General features: G+C 52.2%; 1 long non-coding RNA gene across 1 annotated transcript in view; it reads right to left on the minus strand.

Moving 5' to 3' along the window:
- The window catches only part of LOC146797259 (uncharacterized), a 198,408-nt gene extending 189,079 nt beyond the window's left edge, over nt 1-9,329 (minus strand). The window contains exon 1 of the long non-coding RNA XR_014968974.1: nt 9,235-9,329. This is a non-coding gene — a long non-coding RNA (uncharacterized LOC146797259). The remainder of the gene's footprint in view (nt 1-9,234) is intronic.
- Nucleotides 9,330-16,555: the final 7,226 nt, after the last annotated feature.

The raw sequence follows: 16,555 nt of genomic DNA on the forward strand, positions 1-16,555 counted from the left end.
ATCGTGGAGCCCCCCTGGCAGCGCCTCACCTGCGAGCGCTGATTTCTCGCCTCAACCCCAGCTCTGCGTCGGTCCGGATACATAATGCCGAAGCAGGCCCAGGGGTCAGTGCCGGACCTGGGCCCCGCGTTGCATGTCGGCGCCAAATTGCAGCACTTCACGCGCGTCAGCTCAGCAGGCGGTGTGGTGTAAATCGGCGTTGGCCAGGATCGTTGATGCGTCCCCCTCGGCGGCACTCAGGGATCACCGAGAATGTCCCGGAGATGGCAGGCGCAGGAGGTGGGTCAGAGCCTCCGCGCATACCTGGGCCTTGGGGGGGGCGGGGCCAACCCCCGACCACGCGTGGTTCTGCCGGCCTGATACCTCAGGGCCGCTCACGACAGCAGAATGGCAGGGGGTCTCGCCACAGTGCTACGCTACCGCCGATCACTTAGGCAGGTAGTAGAGCGTCCGAGCCTCTGCTGATGGAATCACGGTAGGGAGCAGTCCCTTCAACTCACATGTAGGCAGGTTATTCAGACAGGGAAGGGAGCCACCGCCGGAGCCCCAGGGCTACACGCCCGACTCCATTGCTCACCGGAAGCCCTAATGTAGGTGCAAATTTCATAGCGTAAACACTTTCTAGAGGGAACAGCCTCCCCCCTCCCTCCCCCCCCTTCGGGCCAGGCAAGTTGACGGTGCCCTCACGGGTCCCTCCTTTCTATCCTTGCTGGGGGTCGGGCCCCACGAGACTGCATGGGCGACACGGGTATTGTCTTTGGGAGGGCTCTAGCGCAGTGCTCCGCGGCAGGCGCCTCGGGGTCGCGCCCTTATTAGATCATGTGGGAGAGGATATGGTCCGGCGGCCAGAGCTGCTTATTTCAAGCCCCGAGGTCGCGCCCACATCCTGCGACTCCAGCGGACAATTTCCTTCTCGCACTTGAACGTATTATGTATACTAGGTTCCATGTAAAGCGCTCCAATCCTTCGTGTTGTGTTCGCGTCATATATATCACGTAACATAATCCAACGCCACACTCATTTGGTTCATTATGTTATTCTGCTGTGCCTGGTTGCGCTATGCTCAATGGTGCCCTGCCATGCGCTCCATTACCTTCGGGTCGCCTGCGCGACAGTTTGTTTGCCCACTATCGTGCGGGAAACCAGGGTTCGAGCCTCGCGGGCGAGTCCGCATCCTGAGTGGTGGGCAAGTAACTGAACCGCCTTGCACCTGACTTTGTAATGCAATTAAGGTGCTTCGCCTGCGCTCCTATACCTTCAGGCCTATTATCTTATTTCCGCGCCGGAATATGCGATATTTAAGGGTGCTCTGCCTGGCGCTCCAACACCTTAGGGTCGTCTGCGCGTCATGGTGATTGCCACACTTTGGTGCTGCAAAACAGGGTTTAAGCATCGCGGTTGCGTCCTCATATGGTATTCGGGTAGGCGCAGGTTTCGAGCTTGGGGGGGCGCGTCCACATTACTTGATTCTGGGCAATTAACTTTCTCACCGTCCCGCAGTATGTAATGTAGGACGGAGCTTTGCGATGGGCTTCACCTCCATCGGGTCGATCTCGCGCCATGTTAATCCCGACGCGGTGCTGGAAATCAGGGTTCGAGCCTCGGGGTCGCTTACACATCTTCGGTTCTGGGGCAGACCACGTACTCTCACAGGCCGAATGTCATACTGGCATCGCTATGACACCTTCGGTTCGACGTGTGACGGGCATTGTTCATTGAGTAGGGAGACACCTGTCCGTGCCTTTTGAGCGGAGCACACTAAACGTCGCAGGGAGTGGGGGTTTTGCTGTCTTCGGATGCTGCAATTGAATTACGATCAGCCCGGCACACGCCTTGTGCTGCATTTATGGATACATCGCGTCTGAGCGTTAGGGCAGACCGGCACGGTGAGGTAAGCGCTGCCGTCTTACACAAATGTTTTGGGCGGCACCTGCCCGGTGCGCAGGGTCGGCTGAGGATAAGGCATCGCAACCAGCCTCCCCAGGATGCCGGGCACCGAGGGGGGGGTGCCCCCCCCCGCCAGCTTTCCGGTGCTTGGTAACCTGGGTGCTGTAGGCCTCAGGGAGCTGCCTGGTTTGTCTCCTACCCCCCCCTCCTGTTGTGAGAGTCCAGTGAGGGGCCTTACTAGTTACTGGCAGCTGGCACAAGGGCAGAAAGTGGGAGCTGTGCCACAGGCCCCGTCGTTTCGTATATTCCCTCGCTTGTATTGCACGGCTGCCTTTGTTTGGTGCTTCATTCTCAGTGAGGGGTGCTGAAGTGCATTACAGGTGGGTGCTGCCACAAAATCTTGGAAATGCACAGTTGGTAGTGTTTTGGTTGGCTACCTTGAAGTAGTTGTCATGGGTAGAAAGATTACGTCCTTGTAATGGCATGGAGAGAGCCACTCCACACCCCTTGTTGTGAATTATGAAACATTCTTCCCGAATGGAGATGCGAACTCAGCGGATACTCTCTAGCTCAATGAGATGCAGGCAAAACGATCTCAGGTGGGCATCTATTCAGCTGGATTGGGCAGTTTACAGTTTAGGAGGACACAGCTCCCTCATATTGGAAGTGGATCAGATGGGCCAAGCTGTGCTGCACAGCACCACGCATATTCTATAGGTCGCAGTTTGAATACTAGTTCCATGCACAGTCAATGTTAGGTTTTTATTCCTACACGCCTGCACACCTTCGCGTATATTGCTCATTCGGGACACATGTTACACGTTGGAAGGACGTCCGTTGTTATTTACTCGAGTGTTATTGGTTATTCCATGGGTTATCCGCGGGTGTAGAGCGTTAGGCTCTTGTTGTATTTCCAGCGGGTCTGTTTGATGCGGAATGGTGGATTTTTGGGGCACAGACGCGTGGTGGGTCTCTCCGTGTCACACTGCCTGCCTTTTATCTCCCGGTTTGTCACACACGGTTTTTAAGACGATAATTGAGTTGTTAGTCTGTTCTTAGTATTGAACACACCAGGTATTTGTGGTACTGATATTTGATGGTACTCTAGGACACATGTCCTCCATTACACACATCTCCAGACAGGACTGCCCCTCTCCCCCCCCCCCCCCCCCCCCTAATTTTGGAGGAATAGGGGTCCAAATACTGGTGGGGTTGGCAGGCTTTGACAGAGGTTGGCGGCGAGCTCGCACATCATTCGGCTCATAGGATGATTCAGTTGAGTTTGGGGCAGGTCACAGGCCGCTTCTTCACGCTGTGTTTGTTCTTCGAAGTATGGTCGGGTCAAGTGACGGAGTATAGCAATCATCACATGGTATATCTGGCCATGGAGGAATGCCAGGCAAGATTGTAGCGTAGGCAGGGAGTGGTACTTATCGGGGATTGGATGTTCGTCTCAATGGCATGCCGCCATGCAAGGGGACCATGCGCCGAGGTCACGTACATCAGGCAGTGACAGGTCAACAGGGACCATTTGTACTGAATTTACATGAGTGGTTCCCGCCACGGTTGGTCAGATGGGAGGCTGTCGTCTTTATTCGCACTGGATACCCTTACTCCAACACTCCTATTGTAAGCTTAGGATGCCTGTTGACGCTGTTAGACCGGCTCTCAGCTATTAAAATCACCTATGTGCCTTGGCATGGTTTGTCTCGCATCAGGGCCAGTTGGGGGTACTGTTCAGGACACGGTTAGACTTCTTGAACATAGACTTGTCAACATCCTCCTAGGAAACCATGATTAGCATGAAGGTATTGGACCTTGGAGAGACAATGGTTGTGGGTTTGTGCACAACAGTAGCAAGGGAACTACAGTCTGCTTCATCAGGCCACATGTTCCATCATTAGCACCAGCAGCTGTAGAGCTCCCTTTTTTACTCGGGACTGGGACTGGCAATGTCTAACTCTTACAGCCAGACATGGAATAGGCAAAGGACATACCTTGTTGAGGCAGTAGTATTGTCTGTCTCGCTTCCAGGCCACTTGGGGGTTACCGTTCGGGGTACGGCTCGACTTTCTGGTTGCGTTTGGATGCTTGGACAGGTGCCCGTGCACCTGTACAAGGGGACATGTAGCACGGCGATAAGTGGTTCAGTGGCTCCAGCTATTTGTGTTAACGGGCAGGGGAAGCAGCAGAACTTAGAGGGGCTTGGGTCTGACCTCTGGTTCAAGGGCGGAGTCTGGCAAGCTCACTTAGTAGCCCGTCCTTGAGTTCGGCGAAACAGGTACCATTGATGGGAGTAACGGTAACGGGCAACTTCTCCCGCCCTCCAGCACTGGCTGGCAGCTATGCAGGGTGGAAGTAGCCTTCCAACAGGGGCCTCTTGGTCCATAGGATTGGGGGAAACTCTTGGGAAACATAGTTGGGCTACAAAGTAGCAGGAGAACTATTGGCTTTCCCAGTATTCAACATAGAGGGTATTTAGGCTTTGGTTCCCCCCGGGTCACGCTGCCCTGTCTGCTCCCTGGTATGCTAGCCGGAAGTTGGGAGGGCATGGCTTCACATAGGGTGGTGAATGTCAGAAGGTGATGGCATACTCCGACTAGTGCTAGACTCAGATAACGGAGGAAAGAGGAGGTATAAACCTTGTCATCTCTTAACTCACTCACATTGGCACCTCCTGGTAGGAGTGGCTTGGAATAGGTTTTGTTCTTCAGCCAGGCAAAGGTATCATTGCACCATCGCCTATTCTTAGGCAGGTTAATTCAGTCATAAAGCCATGGGGAGTTTAGAATGGTGGTGACTGATGGAATGCGAGGGACATACTGGATACTAGGGCGAAACATGCACCTTGATGCGAGTATCGTTTCCGGGTAACTTCTCCCGCCCTCCAGCACTGGCTGGCAGCTATGCAGGTTGTGGAAGTGGCCTTCCAACAGGGGCGTATGGTCCATATGACCGAGGGAAACTCCGGGGTAACACTTTTGGGCTCTATTCAGCAGGAGAACACTTGGCTTTCCCAGTATTCAATTAGAGAAGCATTTTACAAGTTTTTCTCCTCTGTGGTCACCCTGACCTGTCCCTCCCTGGTATACTAGCAAATTTTTGGAGGGCAAGGCTTTACAGTTGATGGTGACTGATGGAATGCGATGGGCGTACTCCAACGGAGTGCAAGAGGAAGCAAGGCGGGCTTGTCATCTCTTACCTCCTCCCGCATGGGCACTGCCAGGCAGGAGTGTCTTGTCAAAGGGATTGTTCTGTAGCCATGCAAAGGCAACCTTGGACCATCGCTTATTTTGGTGTAGGTCATTTCAGTCAAATCCATGGGAGAGTTTAAAAGGACGGGGCCCGGTTGGGGTAGACTTGTTTGGCTGGACCTGGGAGAAGCCCGGTACCGGTATGCTGTAGGTATAAAGGCCTACCGGGAGCCATGCGCAGTGGCGCAGAGCAAAGAGGTCTTGGCTTCATCAGGCATGGTCTTATACACGCCAAGTCCACAGGGTGCCTGGAGGGAGATGAAGTGCACCTTTGTAGTTTTGGTATGGATGCTTTCCGACTGGACCCAGGGGAAGCTTTGGCTGCAGCAGGTTGTAAGTACATAGGTCTACCTTGGTGGGGGGCCCTGGTAGTGACGGTGGCCACTCCCAAGGCTGTGGAGGAGTTACAGGGCGATCCAGGGTCTGCACATACCAAGGGGTATAGCATGCAGCAGCACCGTGTGGTGCTAAGCCAGGATACCCAGGGATCTTTTAGCGTGTCCACTGGAAGACCTACGGCGCCCCGCTAACCGACAGGCGGTTGTGGGTCTGAGCAACCGGGGGCTGCCATGTATGCTCCGCCCACCCATCACGGGGGGGCGTGTGAAGCATGTGGACTGGAGGTCCACGGATGGGAGGGGGGGGACCCTCCCAACATTTGGTATACACCAATTGGCGTTGCCATGGTGACTCTAGGCTTATCAGACGGGCAGGCGGCATGGGGCTGGCCTGCCCTGGGATCGCCCGTAAGATAACCCACCGTGTTTGCATATTTATTATGCTAATAAACCTGCAGCAATATTTCTCCACTTACATTCAGTGTCGTGTGTTTTATTATGATTATGATTATGTACTGATGTGTGCTGTGATAACGGTTGCCGATATTGGCACTATGTAAGGCTGCCCGGGGGGGGGTTGCGCAGCGGCCCGCCCCTTTGAGGGCGGCCGCCTTAGTGCCACAGGAAGGCACAGGGGTGGGAGGTCGTGTCCCTGGGTTTGACCAAGGGAGACCCCAGACAGGTAGCTGCTTCCGGCGGGGAGGAGCTAAGGGGGGTACATATTCTGTCCCCGCCCCCTCCTCGCCCTCTTGTCCGCTCGTTCGCCTTGCCCGCCCATCCGCTTACCCGGCATCCGGAGGGACAAAGGGGGGGGGGAGGTTTTTTCTAACAAATTTTCACTTTGTGTTGCAGGAGGAGTTACAGGGCGATCCAGGGTCTGCACATACCAAGGGGTATAGCATGCAGCAGCACCGTGTGGTGCTAAGCCAGGATACCCAGGGATCTTTTAGCGTGTCCACTGGAAGACCTACGGCGCCCCGCTAACCGACAGGCGGTTGTGGGTCTGAGCAACCGGGGGCTGCCATGTATGCTCCGCCCACCCATCACGGGGGGGCGTGTGAAGCATGTGGACTGGAGGTCCACGGATGGGAGGGGGGGGACCCTCCCAACATTTGGTATACACCAATTGGCGTTGCCATGGTGACTCTAGGCTTATCAGACGGGCAGGCGGCATGGGGCTGGCCTGCCCTGGGATCGCCCGTAAGATAACCCACCGTGTTTGCATATTTATTATGCTAATAAACCTGCAGCAATATTTCTCCACTTACATTCAGTGTCGTGTGTTTTATTATGATTATGATTATGTACTGATGTGTGCTGTGATAACGGTTGCCGATATTGGCACTATGCGTGGTGCCTTTTAACACCATCGCTGGCAGCATCACTCCGGCACAAGCCGGTACTGCGCCCAGCTGCCCGTCACCTTCTATTTCCGGTCACCTCCTGACAGGAGCTTTTAACAGAAATGACTTTCCTTTTTCGAGTTCATGGTGACCGTAATCCCCAGATAGAAGCGGTGGAAGTAGATGGGAGAACATTATGGTGGCTCGTCAGTTTGGTCCAGCTCTGCAACTGCATTAATGTAGCGCGTCAGACGTCTGACCAGACGCCCCGGTGCCTTTGGTGGCCAACCTACTGCCCCAGAGATGGAGTTTCAACTTAGGTTTACATGGATAGAGACGGTCGCATGTTTTTACTTAAAAGGTTGCTATCTATGGGGCATATCATCAAGCTGGCGATAAAAAATTATCGCCGCTTTTGCAGCTGTTTTATTATTTAGGGACGAAGGGGCATATCAGCAACAACCGGCGATAATTATCGGTAAGCGCACTTAGCGCTAGGATAATTATCGCCCGCTAGTGTGGATTTTTATCGCTGAGATAGTGTGCTATTAGCAACGCTTATCTCAAAAGCGATAAAAATCCTAGGGCTAACTGCCTAACGTGAGATTATCGCTGGAAACCCAGCGACAATCTCACGAAATGTGGCGTTAGCTTGCTGATAGGGACTCACAAACTTAGCCATGATATCCACCCTCCATAGGATATCATGGCTAAATCAGTCCTGAAGCAGACGTAAGGAAAATAGCGATAACAGGAGTTATCGCTACTTTTCCTGGCGCTATGCTTCATAGCGTGGGGCTTGATGATAGGAGAAATGTCGCTTAGCGACATTTCTGTCACGTTAGGTCAGGAACGCCCACTTTGCATCTCATTTGAGATGTAAAGCTGGGTGTTAGGAATCCCGACACTAATGCAAGGTTTCACGCGTTAGTGTGGCCTTGCTAATTAGGCGATAAAATTATCGCCGCTTTTCGGCCGAAAACGGCTGCAAAAGCGGCGATAATTTTTTATCGCCAGCTTGATCATATGCCCCTAAATTGGCTATAGAGATAACACACTACTGTGCGGCCTGAGAAAGCGATTTTTGTGGCCAAACGAACTGGCTACAAAATCTTTAAACCCAATAAAAGTACACTTCTCTCAAAATGCTTCCTTTAAAGACGCCTTTCTTTGTAGCAAGCACCATTTATGACAACACAGTTAAAGTAGACAGATGAGCAAATATTCAAACGGCTCATTTAGAACAGGTTTCACAGAGCACGTGGTTAACAGGCTAAAGGAGCCCACAGATTAGTTAGTGGTCAAACCAGGTACCTGTAACACAACCCTCACACTTCTGGGCAGTCTCCAAGAATAACACGTGCAGCCAGTTAATTCAACAGAAGTGGTCAAAGGTAAACACACACTTGTTTATCTTCACCCAAAGCATGTATCCAGCGCTTGTGCTCAAAGATGGCCCCATGTGCAGTCCGGCTTCCGCCTGGCCCTGTCACCGGAAGCTGTCACTGCGGCGCCCGGCTCCAAGCGCTAACAGCGAACATCTGCCGGCTGGGATGGGGAAGGGAACGGATCTCAAAGGAGGGGAGGCTCCGGGACGAGCCTCTCTGCTCCTGCACAGCCCTCTCTGCTCCTGCACACTCCTCTCTCTCAAACCGTCCAAGCGGTTGGCACACCCCATACACTGAAGCCCCGCCCCCGGCGCCCCCACCCCCGGGTTGTAAACAGGCCGGGAGGGGGTGAGTCGCGGGCCGTGCTCTGTCTGAGTCACCCTCCCTCCAGTCGGCGAAACTTTCCATTACTTCCCAACCCCCGCCGGGCCGGGCCTTACCTCACATCTCCTCCGGCCCAGACTGACAACCACAGCCCAGCCTGATGCTGTGGAAGACAATGTTGTGAGCAGTACCCACGTGTACAGGGGGGAGAGGGCGGTCTGAGCCCCAGGGCATCGCACGACACTGGATTCAACGCGCCACTCTGGCATAGGGGGTCGTTACCTTAGGTATGATTTGACCGCGTGGCGCGGCCTTTATTTTATTTTATTTAATGCGTTTTTATATGGCGCGGACTTTACCCGAAGGTGTCAGAGCGCTTCACAATAGGAGCAGTAATGATACATAAGGAGACAAATTACAAGTGAGCATGTTACAGAATCAAACGTTACGTTCCATGAGGCAATAGTGGCATTTGTGCAAGTATCAGGAGCAAATAAAATACAAGAGGGAGCAAACGATACGTTACAAAAGGAAAAAAAGTGACGTGTGCAGGTTACAAGAGCATACAAAGTACACAGAGGTCAATAAATGGCAGACACTCAAAACACTAAACGAAAAGTTACGTTACACGAGGCAGTGGTGGCCGTTGTGCAAGTATCACTCTTTGTAAAATGGCATAAGGACTGTGACAGAGCCTCACCTGTCTCAGGCGAGAAATGAGTACGGTCTCGACTCCCGCGATGTCCAGCTCGGTGATCTTCCTACCCTCGGAGACAGCGGCCGCCATTGTGCAGATGCGCGAGCAGGAGAGAACTGAGCAGATGTGCGAGCAGGAGAGAACTGAGCAGATGTGCGAGCAGGAGAGAACTGAGCAGATGTGCGAGCAGGAGAGAACTGAGCAGATGTGCGAGCAGGAGAGAACTGAGCAGATGTGCGAGCAGGAGAGAACTGAGCAGATGTGTGAGCAGGAGAGAACTGAGCAGATGTGCGAGCAGGAGAGAACTGAGCAGATGTGCGAGCAGGAGAGAGAGCAGGAGAGAACTGAGCAGATGTGCGAGCAGGAGAGAACTGAGCAGATGTGCGAGCAGGAGAGAACTGAGCAGATGTGCGAGCAGGAGAGAGAGCAGGAGAGAACTGAGCAGATGTGCGAGCAGGAGAGAACTGAGCAGATGTGCGAGCAGGAGAGAGAGCAAGAGAGAACTGAGCAGATGTGTGAGCAGGAGAGAACTGAGCAGATGTGCGAGCAGGAGAGAACTGAGCAGATGTGCGAGCAGGAGAGAGAGCAGGAGAGAACTGAGCAGATGTGCGAGCAGGAGAGAACTGAGCAGATGTGCGAGCAGGAGAGAGAGCAAGAGAGAACTGAGCAGATGTGCGAGCAGGAGAGAACTGAGCAGATGTGCGAGCAGGAGAGAGAGCAGGAGAGAACTGAGCAGATGTGCGAGCAGGAGAGAGAGCAGGAGAGAACTGAGCAGATGTGCGAGCAGGAGAGAACTGAGCAGATGTGCGAGCAGGAGAGAGAGCAGGAGAGAACTGAGCAGATGTGCGAGCAGGAGAGAACTGAGCAGATGTGCGAGCAGGAGAGAGAGCAGGAGAGAACTGAGCAGATGTGCGAGCAGGAGAGAACTGAGCAGATGTGCGAGCAGGAGAGAGAGCAAGAGAGAACTGAGCAGATGTGTGAGCAGGAGAGAACTGAGCAGATGTGCGAGCAGGAGAGAACTGAGCAGATGTGCGAGCAGGAGAGAGAGCAGGAGAGAACTGAGCAGATGTGCGAGCAGGAGAGAACTGAGCAGATGTGCGAGCAGGAGAGAGAGCAGGAGAGAACTGAGCAGATGTGCGAGCAGGAGAGAACTGAGCAGATGTGCGAGCAGGAGAGAGAGCAGGAGAGAACTGAGCAGATGTGTGAGCAGGAGAGAACTGAGCAGATGTGCGAGCAGGAGAGAACTGAGCAGATGTGTGAGCAGGAGAGAACTGAGCAGATGTGCGAACAGGAGAGAACTGAGCAAGCCATGGAAGAGAACGGGTATGGACAGCGGCATGGCACTGTCCGTGCGCCTACTACGGAGCCATCAGCGTAACACAGGCCCCCGCATCCCCCGCGGTGCGGGGGGCCCCCTCAGAACATAACTACGGTCTGAGGCCTCCGGATACAATGCGGAGTGGGGGCCCCTCTTTGTACATTGCAGGGCGGGCCCTTAAACTTTCATTACGCCACTGCAGCCAGGTAGAAGCTGAGGAGAACAAGTAAAACAAGCGTGAGGCCGCTGCATGTTTACTTTCACACCGTGCTTTCACTTTAAGTGAAAGCGCAATGCGAAAGTAAACACGCAGCTGATTTTGCCAAAGCTGAGAGAGAAAAAAAAAGTGCAGAGGGACTAATAAAGAGGAGAGTGTCACGCCACAGTTAAAGATCAAATCCCGGTGGGCGTGGCCAAAAGGAGACAAGGCGGCAACAAGGACGGACTAACAAGCCTCCTTCACAATGAGATGCCAGCCTTTTGCATGCCCAATGACGCGAACCAATCAAAAAGATGGGCGGGCTTCAACTTCGCCTCAGAGAGCTTTGGAATCTGTATTGATTCCAAGAAGCTCTCGGATTCCGAGAGCAGTGCATGCGCGCTGCTTTCTCCAGCCGAGACCTAATCACTACATTACACACAGACACATTGGGTCCCGTGCACACTGTGTCACTGGTACAAAGCTACACCCAACTGAAGAGCCCCAATGAGGGCAAAACTGAGCCCCAGTGAGGGCAAAACTGGCCCTGGGTTACAAGAGCCACAGTGAGGCCGAAACTGAGCCCCAGTGAGGGCGAAACTGAGCCCCAGTGAGGGCAAAACTGGCCGTGGGTTACAAGAGCCACAGTGAGGGTGAAACTGAGCCCCAGTGAAAGCGAAACTGAGCCCCAGTGAGGGCAAAACTGAGCCCCAGTGAGGGCGAAACTGAGCCCCAGTGAGGGCGAAACTGGCCGTGGGTTACAAGAGCCACAGTGAGGCCGAAACTGAGCCCCAGTGAGGGCGTAACTGAGCCCCAGTGAGGGCGTAACTGGCCCTGGGTTACAAGAGCCACAGTGAGGGCGAAACTGAGCCCCAGTGAGGGCAAAACTGGCCCTGGGTTACAAGAGCCACAGTGAGGGCGAAACTGAGCCCCAGTGAGGGCAAAACTGGCCCTGGGTTACAAGAGCCACAGTGAGGCCGAAACTGAGCCCCAGTGAGGGCGAAACTGAGCCCCAGTGAGGGCAAAACTGGCCCTGGGTTACAAGAGCCACAGTGAGGGCGAAACTGAGCCCCAGTGAGGGCAAAACTGGCCCTGGGTTACAAGAGCCACAGTGAGGCCGAAACTGAGCCCCAGTGAGGGCGAAACTGGCCCTGGGTTACAAGAGCCACAGTGAGGCCGAAACTGAGCCCCAGTGAGGCCGAAACTGAGCCCCAGTGAGGCCGAAACTGAGCCCCAGTGAGGCCGAAACTGAGCCCCAGTGAGGGCAAAACTGGCCGTGGGTTACAAGAGCCACAGTGAGGGTGAAACTGGCCTTGGGTTACAAAAGAAAAAAATATCCAGTATTTGTAAAGTGCACAGCTGCCCATAGTAATCCCGGCGCTGGGGGCCGTCGGGAAGATTAAGCGAGCTATTGCCCAGTGTCACATGGTGCTGGGCTGAACTGCCACCGGTGCCGGGGATCGAACCGTGATCCCCAGCGTCCGGCGTCAGTCGCCTTGGATGCTGCGCCACGCCTCTTCCCTAAGAGCCCCAGTGAGGGCGAAACTGGCCCTGGGTTGCCTCCATTCTGGTTCAGGGAGGACCTGGCTTGGCAGTTCTTGTTGGGCTGTTCCCATTGCAGCAGGGGCATGACTGATTTGCACATAGCTGGGTCTAATGACAGGTGGCTTTGTAAGCAAAAGAATGATGGACTGGAATGCGGCTTGAGGAATTACCAGTGATTGGGATTAATTCAAGCATCGCACAAATGACCTTTTTGTATACTTCACAGCGACGCCCTATGTGCTATAGGAATGCACATAGGGGTCCCGTGCACACTGTGCCTCGGGAAGCAAGCGCCCAAGCTATAGACTGATGAGTTCTAATAAGGGTGATGCGGATCTTGGGGTGCTGGTGTTCCGGTTCAGGGAGGTCATGGCTTGACCGTGTGGGCTGGACTGTTCCACTGGAGCAGGGGTGAGAATGATTTGCATATGGCTGGGTCCAAACTGAGGCAGCACGATGAGCAAAATAAGGATGGACTGGAATGTGTCCTAGAGTCATTTATTACCAGTGCCTGACATTAATTCAAGCATTCAATCCATCACTTTATGTATACTTCAGTGTGGCACCCTAAGTGGGATGGGAATGCCCAGATGGGGGCTCCGTGCTCAGTTTGACACTGGACCCAAGCTGCACCTGACTGACAAGTCCCAATTAGTGAAAAGTGGTATTGGGTCGCTTGTGCTCCGGTTCAGGGAGGACCTGGCCTGACAGCTCGGGCTGGAGTGTTCCACTGGAGCAAGGTCGAGAATGATTTGCATATGTTTGTGTCCAAACTGAGGTGGCATGGACGTGCAGAATAACCATGGAGTGGGATGCGGTCCCAAGTAATTACCAGTGTCTGAGATTAATTCAAGCATTCCATCCAACCCTATTTTTTGAATACTGCAGACCTATTAGGGCGAACAAAGCAAACACAAGGAGATGATGATGATGATAGATTCAACCCAGATCTGTGACTGGGGGTGAGTGTCTGAAAACTTTCAGTGCTCCGTCCATCATCTCTTTGTGTTTGCTTTGTTTGCCCTAAGTTGGCAGGGTGTGCCCAGACGTGGGTCCCTTGCTCACTTTGCCACTGGAGTCAAGCTAGCCTGGCTGATGACGGCTGATTAGCCAGAAACCAGTCCTAGGATGCTTGATTCCGGTCCAGGGAAGACATGGCTTGGCAGTTCGGGCTGGACTGTTCCCATGAGGCACAGGGTCAAGACTGATTTGCATATGGCCATGTCTGAACTGGGGTGGTAAAGTGTCCTAAAGAATGATGATGGATTCAACCCAGATCTGTGACTGGGGGTGAGTGTTTGAAAAGTTTCGACACTCTGTCCATCATCTCTTTGCGTTTGCTTTTTTCGCCCTAAGTTGGCAGGGTATGGCCCAGACGTGGGTCCCTTGCTCACTTTGCCACTCGATTCAAGCTAGCCTGGCTGATAAGGGCTGTTAGCCCGAAACCGGTCCCAGGATGCTTGTTTCCGGTCCAGGGAAGACATGGCTTGTCAGTTCGGGCTGGACTGTTCCCATGAGGCACAGGGTCAAACCTGATTTGCATATAGCTGGGTCTGTTCTGGGGTGGTAAAGTGAGCTGAAGAATGATGATGAATTTAACCCAGATCTGTGACTGGGGTGAGTGTTTGAAAAGTTTCAGCACTCCGTCCATCATCTCTTTGCGTCATCTCTTTGCTTTTGCTTTGTTCAGACCTATTAGGGGGCAAAAGGGACATGGGCCCCCTGGCTTGTTTTTTTAAAATCAGGAATTTGCGCTTCCTTGCTGCAGGGCCAGTGTGCATGTGGTAAGTCAAACAAAAATAAATTGCATGCATTTAATGTAAAAGGACAGTAATTCTATTATTTGTCTTTTTTGTTCATCTCAGGACTAGAGTGGAGTCATGATTAGGGGGGTCTGGCAGTGTTAGTTGGTTGTAGGGTCTCCATAACATGCTGCAATGTTGCCTTCTCACCACAGTATGGTTTCTGGTAATCTAAACTAGAGAGACACCGGCACACTACACAGCACTATATACAATGCATCCCATCGGAGACACCACCGCTGACCTAAAATATACTGTACTCTCCTAAGCCTTCTGCTGCTTTGTGAACTTGGGTTCACACTGAACAAAATACCTATCATGAAACAAAAGAAGCATTGGCAGAGCCAGGAGGTCTTGAAAGTATCTCGTCATCCCGCAGTCTTTTTCCCCGCAGGGAATCACAACGCGGTTGTTACAACGACCGCGTTGTGATTCCGCATACCATTACTCCGCAAGTCAGAACAACGACTTGCGGAGGGGGACGCTGGATGTTGGAATAGTGTAATTTATTATTCCAACTCCAGTGTGTGCGGACACTAGGGAAGGTGTTGGATTTTAAATCCAACACTTCCCCCCCCCCTCCGCAAGTCGTTCCGACGTGCGGAGTAATGGTATGCGGAATCACAACGCGGTCGTTGTAACAACTGCGTTGTGATTCCCTGCGGGGAAAAAGTTTTGTGGTAAACGTTGTTTACCGTAGGTCTCACCTTTTGGCTTTTGCAAAGCAGAGCTCTTGTTGTTGTCAAGGCTTTTTGCCGATGCCGGCAAAGACCACTCGCAGGGAGTGTTGGGAGCAAAATAAAAAGGTCTTTCTCTGATGTGGGCAGTGGAACGTTACAAGTCATCCAATCAAAAGGATGGTAAAAACGCTGTGCTCCCGGGAAGGGGCACACACAAGAAGAGGAAGCAAAGCCATCAAATGCGATGCAAGTGAGATTGACAAGGAAGCTGACCAATGGTAGGCAGCGGGCTGACCCACAAGGGACTGTAAGTATTGGTATCGGCTTCGACAGCAGACAGGGCGCAGCTGTCTGGAGACCTGGCCTAAAAGTAACTCTGAAGTTGATCTCTTTCTATGTTCCACAGTAGCACTAACCCACCAAACTATGGGGCATATCAACAACAACCGGTGATAATTATCGCTCAGCGCTCTTAGCGTGAGGATAATTATCGCCGGCTAGCGTGAATTTTTATCGCTGAGATAGCGTGCTATTAGCAACGCTTATCTCAATAGCGATAAAAATCTACACGCTAACAGGCTAACGTGAGATTATGGCTGGAAACCCAGCGATAATCACACGTTACCTTGTTGATAGGGACAGGCAAACTTAGCCATGATATCCTCCTTCCATAGGATATCATGGCTAAGTCTGAAAATTAGCAGACGTAAAAAAGCAGCGTTAACCGCGGTTAGCGCTGCTTTTTTTGTCTCTAACAGGGTTAGCGACATTCTTGATAATAGGAGAAATGTCGCTTAGCGACATTTCTCCTATTATTTTACTAAGGAACGCCCCCTTTGCATCTCATTAGAGATGCAAGGGGAAGCGTAGAGTAAAAGGGTGCTAACATGCAAATTTGCGTGTTAGCACCCTGTTGTTGATAGGGCGCTAGTTTTATCTCTGCTTTTTTGGCTTTTAAAGCCAAAAAAGCAGAGATAAAGCCCTTGTTGATATGCCCCTATATTATGCAAATTTGAAACCTTCGACTTGTAGCTTACACACAGATCACTGTGGCAGGCACTCCTGAGCTATGTCATGGGTACTGGAATCTGTCATGCACAGAGGTGGGTCTCTGTAACATGAGCTCACTCACAAATCAAGTGACAACTTTCCTTCTATAGCACACAGACCTCAGTGTTGGGAGAGATGTGAAGTTTTCCAATTAATTAAATGGATGTAGGATACCATTAGGAATTGCTATTTGGAAGGGGCGTGCCAAAGGGGAGAGGAGTTGGCCTAATGGCTAGGGCGGTCGACCTCGAATCTGGGTACTCAGGTTCGAGTCTCTACAATGACGCTGAACATCCTGTGATTCTGGGCAAATCACTTAATCTCCCCGCGCCTAACAAAGATGAATGTGTGTCCTCATGTAACGCAACTGGTGCTATGTAAAGCGCTCTAATACCCAATACCTTCGGGTCAAGTTAGCACTATATAAAACTCCGTAAAAAAAAAACAAGCAAGGTGTCGCTTTGTATTAACAATACCATATGGTATGTATTAATGTTTTGCGACCGAAATCTGGTTGTAAAGCATTCATAATTTACCACCAAATCAAAGGAGGTGGTAACCCATTTACAAATGGAAAGGGTTCCCCAACGGGCCTCGTCTCCTTTGTAAATGTTTACAACAGCATTTTTTAGGAGTAGGCAGTAGCCCACGGGACCATTGCTTACTAGTAAAAATTGTTTTATAACTTTTGATTCTTTTTTTTCATATCCCAGTTTCCTTTCAGGACACT

The sequence above is a fragment of the Triturus cristatus genome, chromosome 9 (assembly GCF_964204655.1).
Source record: "Triturus cristatus chromosome 9, aTriCri1.1, whole genome shotgun sequence".
In the NCBI taxonomy this organism is placed as follows: domain Eukaryota; kingdom Metazoa; phylum Chordata; class Amphibia; order Caudata; family Salamandridae; genus Triturus; species Triturus cristatus.